General features: G+C 37.8%; 2 long non-coding RNA genes across 3 annotated transcripts; both read left to right on the forward strand.

Moving 5' to 3' along the window:
* Positions 1-1,819: 1,819 nt before the first annotated feature.
* On the forward strand, positions 1,820-5,279 carry LOC127293999 (uncharacterized). 2 transcript variants are annotated; one of them, XR_007846310.2, is made up of 4 exons: positions 1,820-2,057; positions 2,139-2,378; positions 3,926-3,986; positions 5,075-5,279. It is a non-coding gene; the product is annotated as an uncharacterized lncRNA (long non-coding RNA). The 2 variants fall into 2 exon arrangements; XR_011742842.1 differs by having other exon boundaries at positions 2,144-2,378.
* Positions 5,280-7,722: 2,443 nt separating this feature from the next.
* Positions 7,723-11,037, forward strand: LOC139829890 (uncharacterized). The gene is made up of 4 exons (XR_007846311.2): positions 7,723-7,960; positions 8,042-8,281; positions 9,829-9,889; positions 10,981-11,037. It is a non-coding gene; the product is annotated as an uncharacterized lncRNA (long non-coding RNA).
* The last annotated feature ends 691 nt before the right edge of the window (positions 11,038-11,728 follow it).

Genomic DNA, 11,728 nt, shown 5'->3' on the forward strand with positions numbered 1-11,728 from the left:
TATTAGTAGAGGCTCTGGCCAAGTTTTTACTCTTAACTCCAAGAGGGAGTATTTATGCTCGATAGTGGGTTCATGCCTCCATTAAATCTGGGACAGTGACAGAAAGTTCTAAGGTTGTGGATGTGTTGTTGCCACTAGGGATAAATCATTGATGCTATGTCCGAGGATGTAGTTATCGATTACATTACGCACAATACTTAATGCAATTGTCTGTTGTTTTCAACTTAATACTGGAAGGGGTTCGGATGATAACTTGAAGGTGGACTTTTTAGGCATAGATGCATGCTGGATAGCGGTCTATGTACTTTGTTGTAATGCCCAATTAAATCTCACTATACTCATCATATCATGTATGTGCATTGTCATGCCCTCTCTATTTGTCAATTGCCCAACTGTAATTTATTCACCCAACATGCTATTTATCTTATGGGAGAGACACCTCTAGTGAACTGTGGACCCCGGTCCATTCTTTTACATCGAATACAATCTACTGCAATACTTGTTCTACTGTTCTCTGCAAACAATCATCATCCACACTATACATCTAATCCTTTGTTACAGCAAGCCGGTGAGATTGACAACCTCACTGTTTCGTTGGGGCAAAGTACTTTGGTTGTGTTGTGCAAGTTCCACGTTGGCGCCGGAATCCCTGGTGTTGCGCCGCACTACATCTCGCCGCCATCAACCTTCAACGTGCTTCTTGGCTCCTACTGGTTCGATAAACCTTGGTTTCTTACTGAGGGAAAACTTGCCATTGTACGCATCACACCTTCCTCTTGGGGTTCCCAACGGACGCGTGCTGTACGCGTATCAAGCTCTTTTTCTGGCGCCGTTGCCGGGGAGATCAAGACACGCTGCAAGGGGAGTCTCCACATCCCAATCTCTTTACTTTGTTTTTGTCTTGCTTTATTTTATTTACTACTTTGTTTGCTACACTATATAAAAATACAAAAAAATTAGTTGCTAGCTTTACTTTATTTACTGTCTTTGTAACATCCCAAAATTTTCCAAATTTTGGAATGTAAAAATAAATAAATTTAGTTGATTGAATTGTTTGTCTTTGTTGGAATTTCACAAGGAATTAAAACTTTTTAATTTTGTTTGAAAACCTTTCCCTAATTAAGTTTTCACAAAGATTTGTTTTAAAAGTATTTCTAAACCAAACCGATTTCTATTTTATGGTTTTGAAATCATATAAGATTTTATTTAGAGACAAAAGGCCCAAACCTTATTTTGAAATATCAATGCCCAAGTAGCCATATGAAGCTTTATATTTATAATAACAATTTTTTTTATTGAAATTGGTTTTGACCAATATTATTTTTAGAAAAGTCGTTTGAGTCATTTTCGACTACAATATCAAAATCCATGTTTGAAATAAAAGCGCAAAAATGTTTCAGTTTCGGAAAATATTTTAATCGCTTGATTTCAATAAATTCAAATTATGTTTCTTGTTTTTCTAAATAGCCTATACGGCAAGTGTGTAAAAAAAAATATATACTCTTGTATTTTTATTTTTGAACTGAAAGAGTAATACTTAGTGTCCAAAAATTATACTGGGCAGATAAAAAAAATACAAATTTTAATTGAAGCCAGGTGGTGGCCAAAATCGATTTATACAAAAGATACCAGAAAAAAAAAAACAAAGAAGGAAAAAAAATTGAGGAACGAGCCAGGCTAGCTCAACACACGCAACGCACGCACTAGCTCGCGTGCGTGAGCAGCACAGCAGCAGCTCAACCCGGCAAAGCCGCCCGTGCGCGTCCCTTCTCTTTCTTTTTTTTTCTTTTCTCTTCTTCTTTTGCTGCCACGTACGCACGCCTCTTCAACCTCCAGCAGAGACCAGCGCAGATACGTATCCACACCAACCCGGAAAAATCTCCCAATTTCGTTCGATTTCGTGCCTCCTCTCTCACGGAAAGTCCATCTATAAATACCACACAATCTCCTCTGTTTCTGCCCCAATAATCCAGAATTTGTGCGCCGCCAGGCTGTTAAATTTGCTCGCCGGAGTTCATCTCGGCCGCCAATGACACTCATTGATTCTGGCGAAAACCGTAAGCACCGCTGCCTCCTTTCGATTCCATTCATCTACCCTCGTCCTTACGTATCTTCCCGACCTCTTTATTCGATTTTAGCACAGCCAAGCGACGAACTTGTCTATGAGCGAACCTCGCCGACCCCCGCGTCACCTCTGGCCGCCTCCACTCGAAGTTTGAAGAAGGGCCTGGGCACATCGCTGTTACCATCAGGTTCCCTGCGTCATGCTGTTTGTCGTCGTCCACTTCACCGAGCCCGTAAACCACCGAAGCAGCATCGACGAGGACACCCACGGGCAGCAGCACCGCCCACTTTCTCAGCATGGTTGAGCTCTGCAGGTATTGCCATCGTGTGCACAGTTTAGATAGACTAAATCAGATCTATCTTAGGCCGTTAGATCTTATTTGGACGGTCCATGTTAACCCATTAACTGAATCCGGTGTCAGCACATGCACGAACACTGACCGATCGGTCAGTTTGCAGTTTTTGCGCTAGCTGACCTTTAACTTTAAAATTCCATATCAAATCATTCATAACTCGGTTTTACACGATTCTTCTTGCATTGAGTTTATAATTAAATTCTCTACGACTTTCCTGTAGAGAGATTCTCCATCCGATAAATTTTTCTGGACAACTTTTCGTAAACATCAAAATTTAACCGCGACATGTTTAATCTTGCAAAATTCATAAATAATGTTTGGAAACTCGGATTCTAACAAATAATATGTCGTTGAACTCACAAAAATGAGGAGAACACAGTGATGCAATAAAATTTGACTTATGAATTATTTTCGAATATTCAAATTTAAATATGTGAATTTGAGTATTTTAGGCATGACTTATATTCTACAAATTTAAATCAAACGATTCCTTTTGCAACTCAATCACATTGAAACTCTTCATCCAGTAGCACACCTGTTTAGTTTAGTTGATCATATTCACTTCTCATGGTTTTAGATTTAAAGTAATATCTTTCTATCTGTCATACGACACAATCCATAAACCCCACCTGATCATACCTTTCTTTTGAATATGTGTTACCCATCAGTATCCATGGAAACCATTATCATAATTCATTTTTGTAAACATTGAGGTTGAAGCTTAAACTCATAATTTTATTTTGCCAAAGTAAATCATATGATCATATCCATCTACCAAACTCATTTAGATGTTTCATCATGTCTAGGATCATATATATCCTAATTATATTTTCCTAGCTCACAATATTCAAACTACACATGAGTTATTTGATTAAATTGTGACAAATCTTATTTATAGATTTTCCATGTGCAAATGTTGTGGAGACACTCTACACATGTGTCGAAACGTTGACACCGTTTAGAATCCTTGTTCCACATCTTGGATACCATTCATGTCTATCCAATCTTATGTCATTCGATCATATTTATTAACTTTGGGATATTCAAATTACAAATGAGTCATTTGAGTAAGTAAATATACCATTAGTTCATACCCAAATCTTTGTGTGAATTTGTGCTACCTTGATAAGTGTTTTCACACTATGTCATGTTGCATTTTGAATTGCACTTGCAATACTTGTGAGAGTTTCTATAACACCAGTATCATTATAATTATCTATCCTTGAGTAGCAAATAACCATTGACCATAGGTTCTTGTCAATCATTCTTCTTCTGAGCACTTGACTTAGATAATCATTTTCTTTCCAAGTATTTGACCAATTCATTCCATATCTCAAATTCATATCTTGCAAGCCATACCTCTACCATACCTTCAATTTTCGAGTTAACCATAAATTTAATGAAAACTAAAATACAATGAATAACAAATCTTTCTAAATTGTTGTCTTGCTTGTTTTTGTTGTTGCTTGAATGTGTGTTTATGTTCTTTTACTTTTATGTTATAGTTGTACGGAGAGATACGAGTTTTGATTGAGAGAAGAGCAGAATTCTTCAGATACCAAAAAGGCAAGTGTCACACACCGTTATGTCCTACTATTTTTCTATGCACTTTGTAGTTATTTTCAGTAGCTATCCATGTGTAGGATTGTTTTAAATATATGTATTGCTATGCTATGAACACCTATTAGAACAGCCACATGTTCAACACTTGATTCTTTGTCGCTACCGTATTGTAGTATGCTTAGCATTGCTATTGTAGATGCGTGGTTGGGATCTCATGATGTGATATGTGGTATTGTGAAAGTATGATTTTATGTAATAAAACAACCTAAGATAATGAATCATCTGGGTGGTAAGTGGTAATGCTTGGTTTATGTTGAGTGGTTACACCGGAGTCATGTCTATGGCGGTCGTGTGTATCACACTTGTGGTTGGCCACCCAGAAACAAAGAGATTTGACAGGTTTCTATTTTAGTAGCTTCCAGTACAACCACATGCTATATGGGCTCTGGCTAGATTGAGTAGGTTGCGAGAACTCGACCCAATGTACAGAGGGTGGTAGATATTGGTAGGACGGAGCGCGTCCATTATGGTTGAGGTATTGCTTCTGAAAGGTCTTGTCCTAGTCGACATCTGTCCATTTGAGCAAAATGCGCATCATGGAAGAAGAACAGACTAGGTCATGTGGGGAATGTGTACAGCCTCTCGAGAGTGTCAAACTAAGTACTTAGCCGTGTCCCCGGTTATGGACATTATGAGCAACTAGAGTGGAACTGTTTGGAGGATCTCATCATTCCAATTTCATAATAAAACTTGATGGGACAAACAATGGGTTTAGGAGCATGCAAAGCTAGGTTGTCTTGTGTTTACATGGGCCTATGCTAGCATGTCCGTAGATGTTTAGGAGCATATGAAGCTAACCGTCTTGCGACGGCATGGGTTATGCTAATATGTTCCTAGACGATGTTTCTGAAAAATAAAATTTGTTTATAAAAGATAGGGAAACTATTGCTTTTCGCAAAAGATGCTAAAATCCACCTGCCAAATGAGCACGTAGTTTTTAGGCGCCATTTATATATCCACCAAATAGTGACATTTGCCAATACAATTCCAAATGTATTGACCCTGCGTGGCTGCAACGTTTTATGTTGCAGATATTTTGATGAACGAGTGAGGTTCGATGGTTAGGGTTACGAGTCTATACTCGACATGCTCGCCTGTGGCACATGAAGACGAAGGACTCCATGCTGTTATGGTTCGTTGTGAACTCTGATATTGAGCTAGCCTTGTGCTATGCAATTTGTAAGTTATTATGTAATTTGGATCATGCGATGTAATAAAGACCTTTGTTTCTTGGTATTACATCTTAAACTGTGTGTGCTAGCGATTGATCCAGGGACTAGCACTACTAAGCACAGAGATTCAACCCGTACCGGGTCGGATCGCTTCAGATGGTATCAGAGCATTGTGTTGACTGTAGGTTTGTGACCCTAGGTTTGGAATAGTAATAGGAAGACCTTAGGATGAAAAATTTATCTAATCCAGTTTTTATTAAAAAGATCTTGCATTTTGAACTTCTTGTATTCTCATCTACTTCACCTTCAAAAGAAATTCCTCTTACCTTAGATGGCCTAACTCTTGAAATCTATCAAGGAATGACTGATGATGACCATGTCCGATGACCATGTCCCTTAAGTGTGAAGACCGATGCTTCATATGTTATTGCTCGACTCAGCATGGTGCAACTTCATGGAAGGCCAACGAAGAACTTGGAGAATACCTCGATGCATCCTTGACAACTCCAAAGATACATCATAACGGTAGAAGAAGTTGAAGCATTGAAGCCAGAAATAGAATAGACCACCACTTATTACACCAACGATATTGCAATAGCGTTATGATCATACTAACTTGTGGTATGACCATACTAGATTTTTTGTGTGTGTTTGAACTAGTTTGCTTGATGTGATGAATGCTTGTTAGATCTTGTTTGTATGATGAATTGCCTTGATCTGTCGGTTTAAGGGTAGGAATCTTCTTTAGATCCTTCTATCCATTCTCATCTATACCTCAACCTAGCAAGTGTCTTGTCGACAATTCGTAATGAAGACAACCTTAGCCAAACCAAACTTGATGTCCCTATCAAGATGAAGAACCGAAGAGTGTGAGATACACACAACCCTAGTTAAGGATCGATAGAAATGTTTTCAAAACAATTCAATAATTGGGGAATGAAACATTGATTCAATTCTCCATGGAAATTTTTATAAAACTTGCGAGGTTGACCAAGTGTTAGAATACGAGATTCAATAATCAAATACGGAGTAATGATCTGGGTGCAGGATGGATTGATCACCATCCCTACTACTCTTATTATTCGCTTTCGTAATATTGACTTTGCAAATCTAGAGAGACATACCTAAAAAAGAGATGTCGATGATAAGCCTAAACCTTAGGATGGAGAAATATTGTACCCTTATAGTAGGCAAGTACTGCCAAGCATAGGACTACAATGAGAATGAACATCCAACTACAAGATGAAGATAGTGGAAGACCGTCGATGGCACTAACAAGTAAGAGGATGAAGGATGTCGTAAATTCCTCTCATTTTGGTCTCTGATTGACCCGAAGAGTGACCCCTAAGAGCCAAAAATAGTTCAACAACCAACCATTTAGATTAGAAGCCTAACCGTGAGGAAAAGCCTACTCAAGTCACTTTAAAGAGATATGTTGTTCACTATATGTGAATAAACATTCGCCTATTGGATATTAACTCTAAAGTCGTAGATGGTTCAAAAGATGACCTGGTGTCAAGCCATACCAAAGATGAGCTTAGCCTAAACCCAAGATCTAAGACTACCTACAAAATTTTCTTTTAAGGGTGGTAGCCACCCCAACATATCCCAAACTCATCTTTCTTGCTAGCTTTTCTCGAATCTCGAGGACGAGATTCCTTTTAAGGGTGGTAGTCTGTAACATCCCAAAATTTTCCAAATTTTGGAATGTAAAAATAAATAAATTTAGTTGATTGAATTGTTTGTCTTTGTTGGAATTTCACAAGGAATTAAAACTTTTTAATTTTGTTTGAAAACCTTTCCCTAATTAAGTTTTCACAAAGATTTGTTTTAAAAGTATTTCTAAACCAAACCGATTTCTATTTTATGGTTTTGAAATCATATAAGATTTTATTTAGAGACAAAAGGCCCAAACCTTATTTTGAAATATCAATGCCCAAGTAGCCATATGAAGCTTTATATTTATAATAACAATTTTTTTTATTGAAATTGGTTTTGACCAATATTATTTTTAGAAAAGTCGTTTGAGTCATTTTCGACTACAATATCAAAATCCATGTTTGAAATAAAAGCGCAAAAATGTTTCAGTTTCGGAAAATATTTTAATCGCTTGATTTCAATAAATTCAAATTATGTTTCTTGTTTTTCTAAATAGCCTATACGGCAAGTGTGTAAAAAAAAATATATACTCTTGTATTTTTATTTTTGAACTGAAAGAGTAATACTTAGTGTCCAAAAATTATACTGGGCAGATAAAAAAAATACAAATTTTAATTGAAGCCAGGTGGTGGCCAAAATCGATTTATACAAAAGATACCAGAAAAAAAAAAACAAAGAAGGAAAAAAAATTGAGGAACGAGCCAGGCTAGCTCAACACACGCAACGCACGCACTAGCTCGCGTGCGTGAGCAGCACAGCAGCAGCTCAACCCGGCAAAGCCGCCCGTGCGCGTCCCTTCTCTTTCTTTTTTTTTCTTTTCTCTTCTTCTTTTGCTGCCACGTACGCACGCCTCTTCAACCTCCAGCAGAGACCAGCGCAGATACGTATCCACACCAACCCGGAAAAATCTCCCAATTTCGTTCGATTTCGTGCCTCCTCTCTCACGGAAAGTCCATCTATAAATACCACACAATCTCCTCTGTTTCTGCCCCAATAATCCAGAATTTGTGCGCCGCCAGGCTGTTAAATTTGCTCGCCGGAGTTCATCTCGGCCGCCAATGACACTCATTGATTCTGGCGAAAACCGTAAGCACCGCTGCCTCCTTTCGATTCCATTCATCTACCCTCGTCCTTACGTATCTTCCCGACCTCTTTATTCGATTTTAGCACAGCCAAGCGACGAACTTGTCTATGAGCGAACCTCGCCGACCCCCGCGTCACCTCTGGCCGCCTCCACTCGAAGTTTGAAGAAGGGCCTGGGCACATCGCTGTTACCATCAGGTTCCCTGCGTCATGCTGTTTGTCGTCGTCCACTTCACCGAGCCCGTAAACCACCGAAGCAGCATCGACGAGGACACCCACGGGCAGCAGCACCGCCCACTTTCTCAGCATGGTTGAGCTCTGCAGGTATTGCCATCGTGTGCACAGTTTAGATAGACTAAATCAGATCTATCTTAGGCCGTTAGATCTTATTTGGACGGTCCATGTTAACCCATTAACTGAATCCGGTGTCAGCACATGCACGAACACTGACCGATCGGTCAGTTTGCAGTTTTTGCGCTAGCTGACCTTTAACTTTAAAATTCCATATCAAATCATTCATAACTCGGTTTTACACGATTCTTCTTGCATTGAGTTTATAATTAAATTCTCTACGACTTTCCTGTAGAGAGATTCTCCATCCGATAAATTTTTCTGGACAACTTTTCGTAAACATCAAAATTTAACCGCGACATGTTTAATCTTGCAAAATTCATAAATAATGTTTGGAAACTCGGATTCTAACAAATAATATGTCGTTGAACTCACAAAAATGAGGAGAACACAGTGGTGCAATAAAATTTGACTTATGAATTATTTTCGAATATTCAAATTTAAATATGTGAATTTGAGTATTTTAGGCATGACTTATATTCTACAAATTTAAATCAAACGATTCCTTTTGCAACTCAATCACATTGAAACTCTTCATCCAGTAGCACACCTGTTTAGTTTAGTTGATCATATTCACTTCTCATGGTTTTAGATTTAAAGTAATATCTTTCTATCTGTCATACGACACAATCCATAAACCCCACCTGATCATACCTTTCTTTTGAATATGTGTTACCCATCAGTATCCATGGAAACCATTATCATAATTCATTTTTGTAAACATTGAGGTTGAAGCTTAAACTCATAATTTTATTTTGCCAAAGTAAATCATATGATCATATCCATCTACCAAACTCATTTAGATGTTTCGTCATGTCTAGGATCATATATATCCTAATTATATTTTCCTAGCTCACAATATTCAAACTACACATGAGTTATTTGACTAAATTGTGACAAATCTTATTTATAGATTTTCCATGTGCAAATGTTGTGGAGACACTCTACACATGTGTCGAAACGTTGACATCGTTTAGAATCCTTGTTCCACATCTTGGATACCATTCATGTCTATCCAATCTTATGTCATTCGATCATATTTATTAACTTTGGGATATTCAAATTACAAATGAGTCATTTGAGTAAGTAAATATACCATTAGTTCATACCCAAATCTTTGTGTGAATTTGTGCTACCTTGATAAGTGTTTTCACACTATGTCATGTTGCATTTTGAATTGCACTTGCAATACTTGTGAGAGTTTCTATAACACCAGTATCATTATAATTATCTATCCTTGAGTAGCAAATAACCATTGACCATAGGTTCTTGTCAATCATTCTTCTTCTGAGCACTTGACTTAGATAATCATTTTCTTTCCAAGTATTTGACCAATTCATTCCATATCTCAAATTCATATCTTGCAAGCCATACCTCTACCATACCTTCAATTTTCGAGTTAACCATAAATTTAATGAAAACTAAAATACAATGAATAACAAATCTTTCTAAATTGTTGTCTTGCTTGTTTTTGTTGTTGCTTGAATGTGTGTTTATGTTCTTTTACTTTTATGTTATAGTTGTACGGAGAGATACGAGTTTTGATTGAGAGAAGAGCAGAATTCTTCAGATACCAAAAAGGCAAGTGTCACACACCGTTATGTCCTACTATTTTTCTATGCACTTTGTAGTTATTTTCAGTAGCTATCCATGTGTAGGATTGTTCTAAATATATGTATTGCTATGCTATGAACACCTATTAGAATAGCCACATGTTCAACACTTGATTCTTTGTCGCTACCGTATTGTAGTATGCTTAGCATTGCTATTGTAGATGCGTGGTTGGGATCTCATGATGTGATATGTGGTATTGTGAAAGTATGATTTTATGTAATAAAACAACCTAAGATAATGAATCATCTGGGTGGTAAGTGGTAATGCTTGGTTTATGTTGAGTGGTTACACCGGAGTCATGTCTATGGCGGTCGTGTGTATCACACTTGTGGTTGGCCACCCGTAAAACAAAGAGATTTGACAGGTTTCTATTTTAGTAGCTTCCAGTACAACCACATGCTATATGGGCTCTGGCTAGATTGAGTAGGTTGCGAGAACTCGACCCAATGTACAGAGGGTGGTAGATATTGGTAGGACGGAGCGCGTCCATTATGGTTGAGGTATTGCTTCTGAAAGGTCTTGTCCTAGTCGACATCTGTCCATTTGAGCAAAATGCGCATCATGGAAGAAGAACAGACTAGGTCATGTGGGGAATGTGTACAGCCTCTCGAGAGTGTCAAACTAAGTACTTAGCCGTGTCCCCGGTTATGGACATTATGAGCAACTAGAGTCTGGAACTGTTTGGAGGATCTCATCATTCCAATTTCATAATAAAACTTGATGGGACAAACAATGGGTTTAGGAGCATGCAAAGCTAGGTTGTCTTGTGTTTACATGGGCCTATGCTAGCATGTCCGTAGATGTTTAGGAGCATATGAAGCTAACCGTCTTGCGACGGCATGGGTTATGCTAATATGTTCCTAGACGATGTTTCTGAAAAATAAAAATTGTTTATAAAAGATAGGGAAACTATTGCTTTTCGCAAAAGATGCTAAACTCCACCTGCCAAATGAGCACGTAGTTTTTAGGCGCCATTTATATATCCACCAAATAGTGACATTTGCCAATACAATTCCAAATGTATTGACCCTGCGTGGCTGCAACGTTTTATGTTGCAGATATTTTGATGAACGAGTGAGGTTCGATGGTTAGGGTTACGAGTCTATACTCGACATGTTTTTGTGGCACATGAAGACGAAGGACTCCATCTTTGTTATGGTTCGTTGTGAACTCTGATATTGAGCTAGCCTTGTGCTATGCAATTTGTAAGTTATTATGTAATTTGGATCATGCGATGTAATAAAGACCTTTGTTTCTTGGTATTACATCTTAAACTGTGTGTGCTAGCGATTGATCCAGGGACTAGCACTACTAAGCACAGAGATTCAACCCGTACCGGGTCGGATCGCTTCAGTCTTGTTTGCATACTCCATATTAAAAACACAAAAAAAATAGTTACTTGCATTTACTTTATCTAGTTTGCTTTATTTACTACTGCTAAAATGGGCACTCCTGAAAATACTAAGTTGTGTGACTTCACAACCACAAATAATAATGATTTCTTATGCACACCTATTGCTCCACCTGCTACTACAGCAGAATTCTTTGAAATTAAACCTGCTTTACTGAATCTTGTTATGAGAGAGCAATTTTCTTGTGTTAGTTCTGATGATGCTGCTGCCCATCTCAATAATTTTGTTGAATTATGTGAAATGCAAAAGTATAAGGATGTAGATGGTGATATTATAAAATTAAAATTGTTTCCTTTCTCATTAAGAGGAAGAGCTAAAGATTGGTTGCTATCTCTGCCTAAGAATAGTATTGATTCATGGACTAAATGCAAGGATGCTTTTATTGGTAGATATT

Source organism: Lolium perenne, chromosome 4 (genome assembly GCF_019359855.2).
Source record: "Lolium perenne isolate Kyuss_39 chromosome 4, Kyuss_2.0, whole genome shotgun sequence".
NCBI lineage: Eukaryota > Viridiplantae > Streptophyta > Magnoliopsida > Poales > Poaceae > Lolium > Lolium perenne.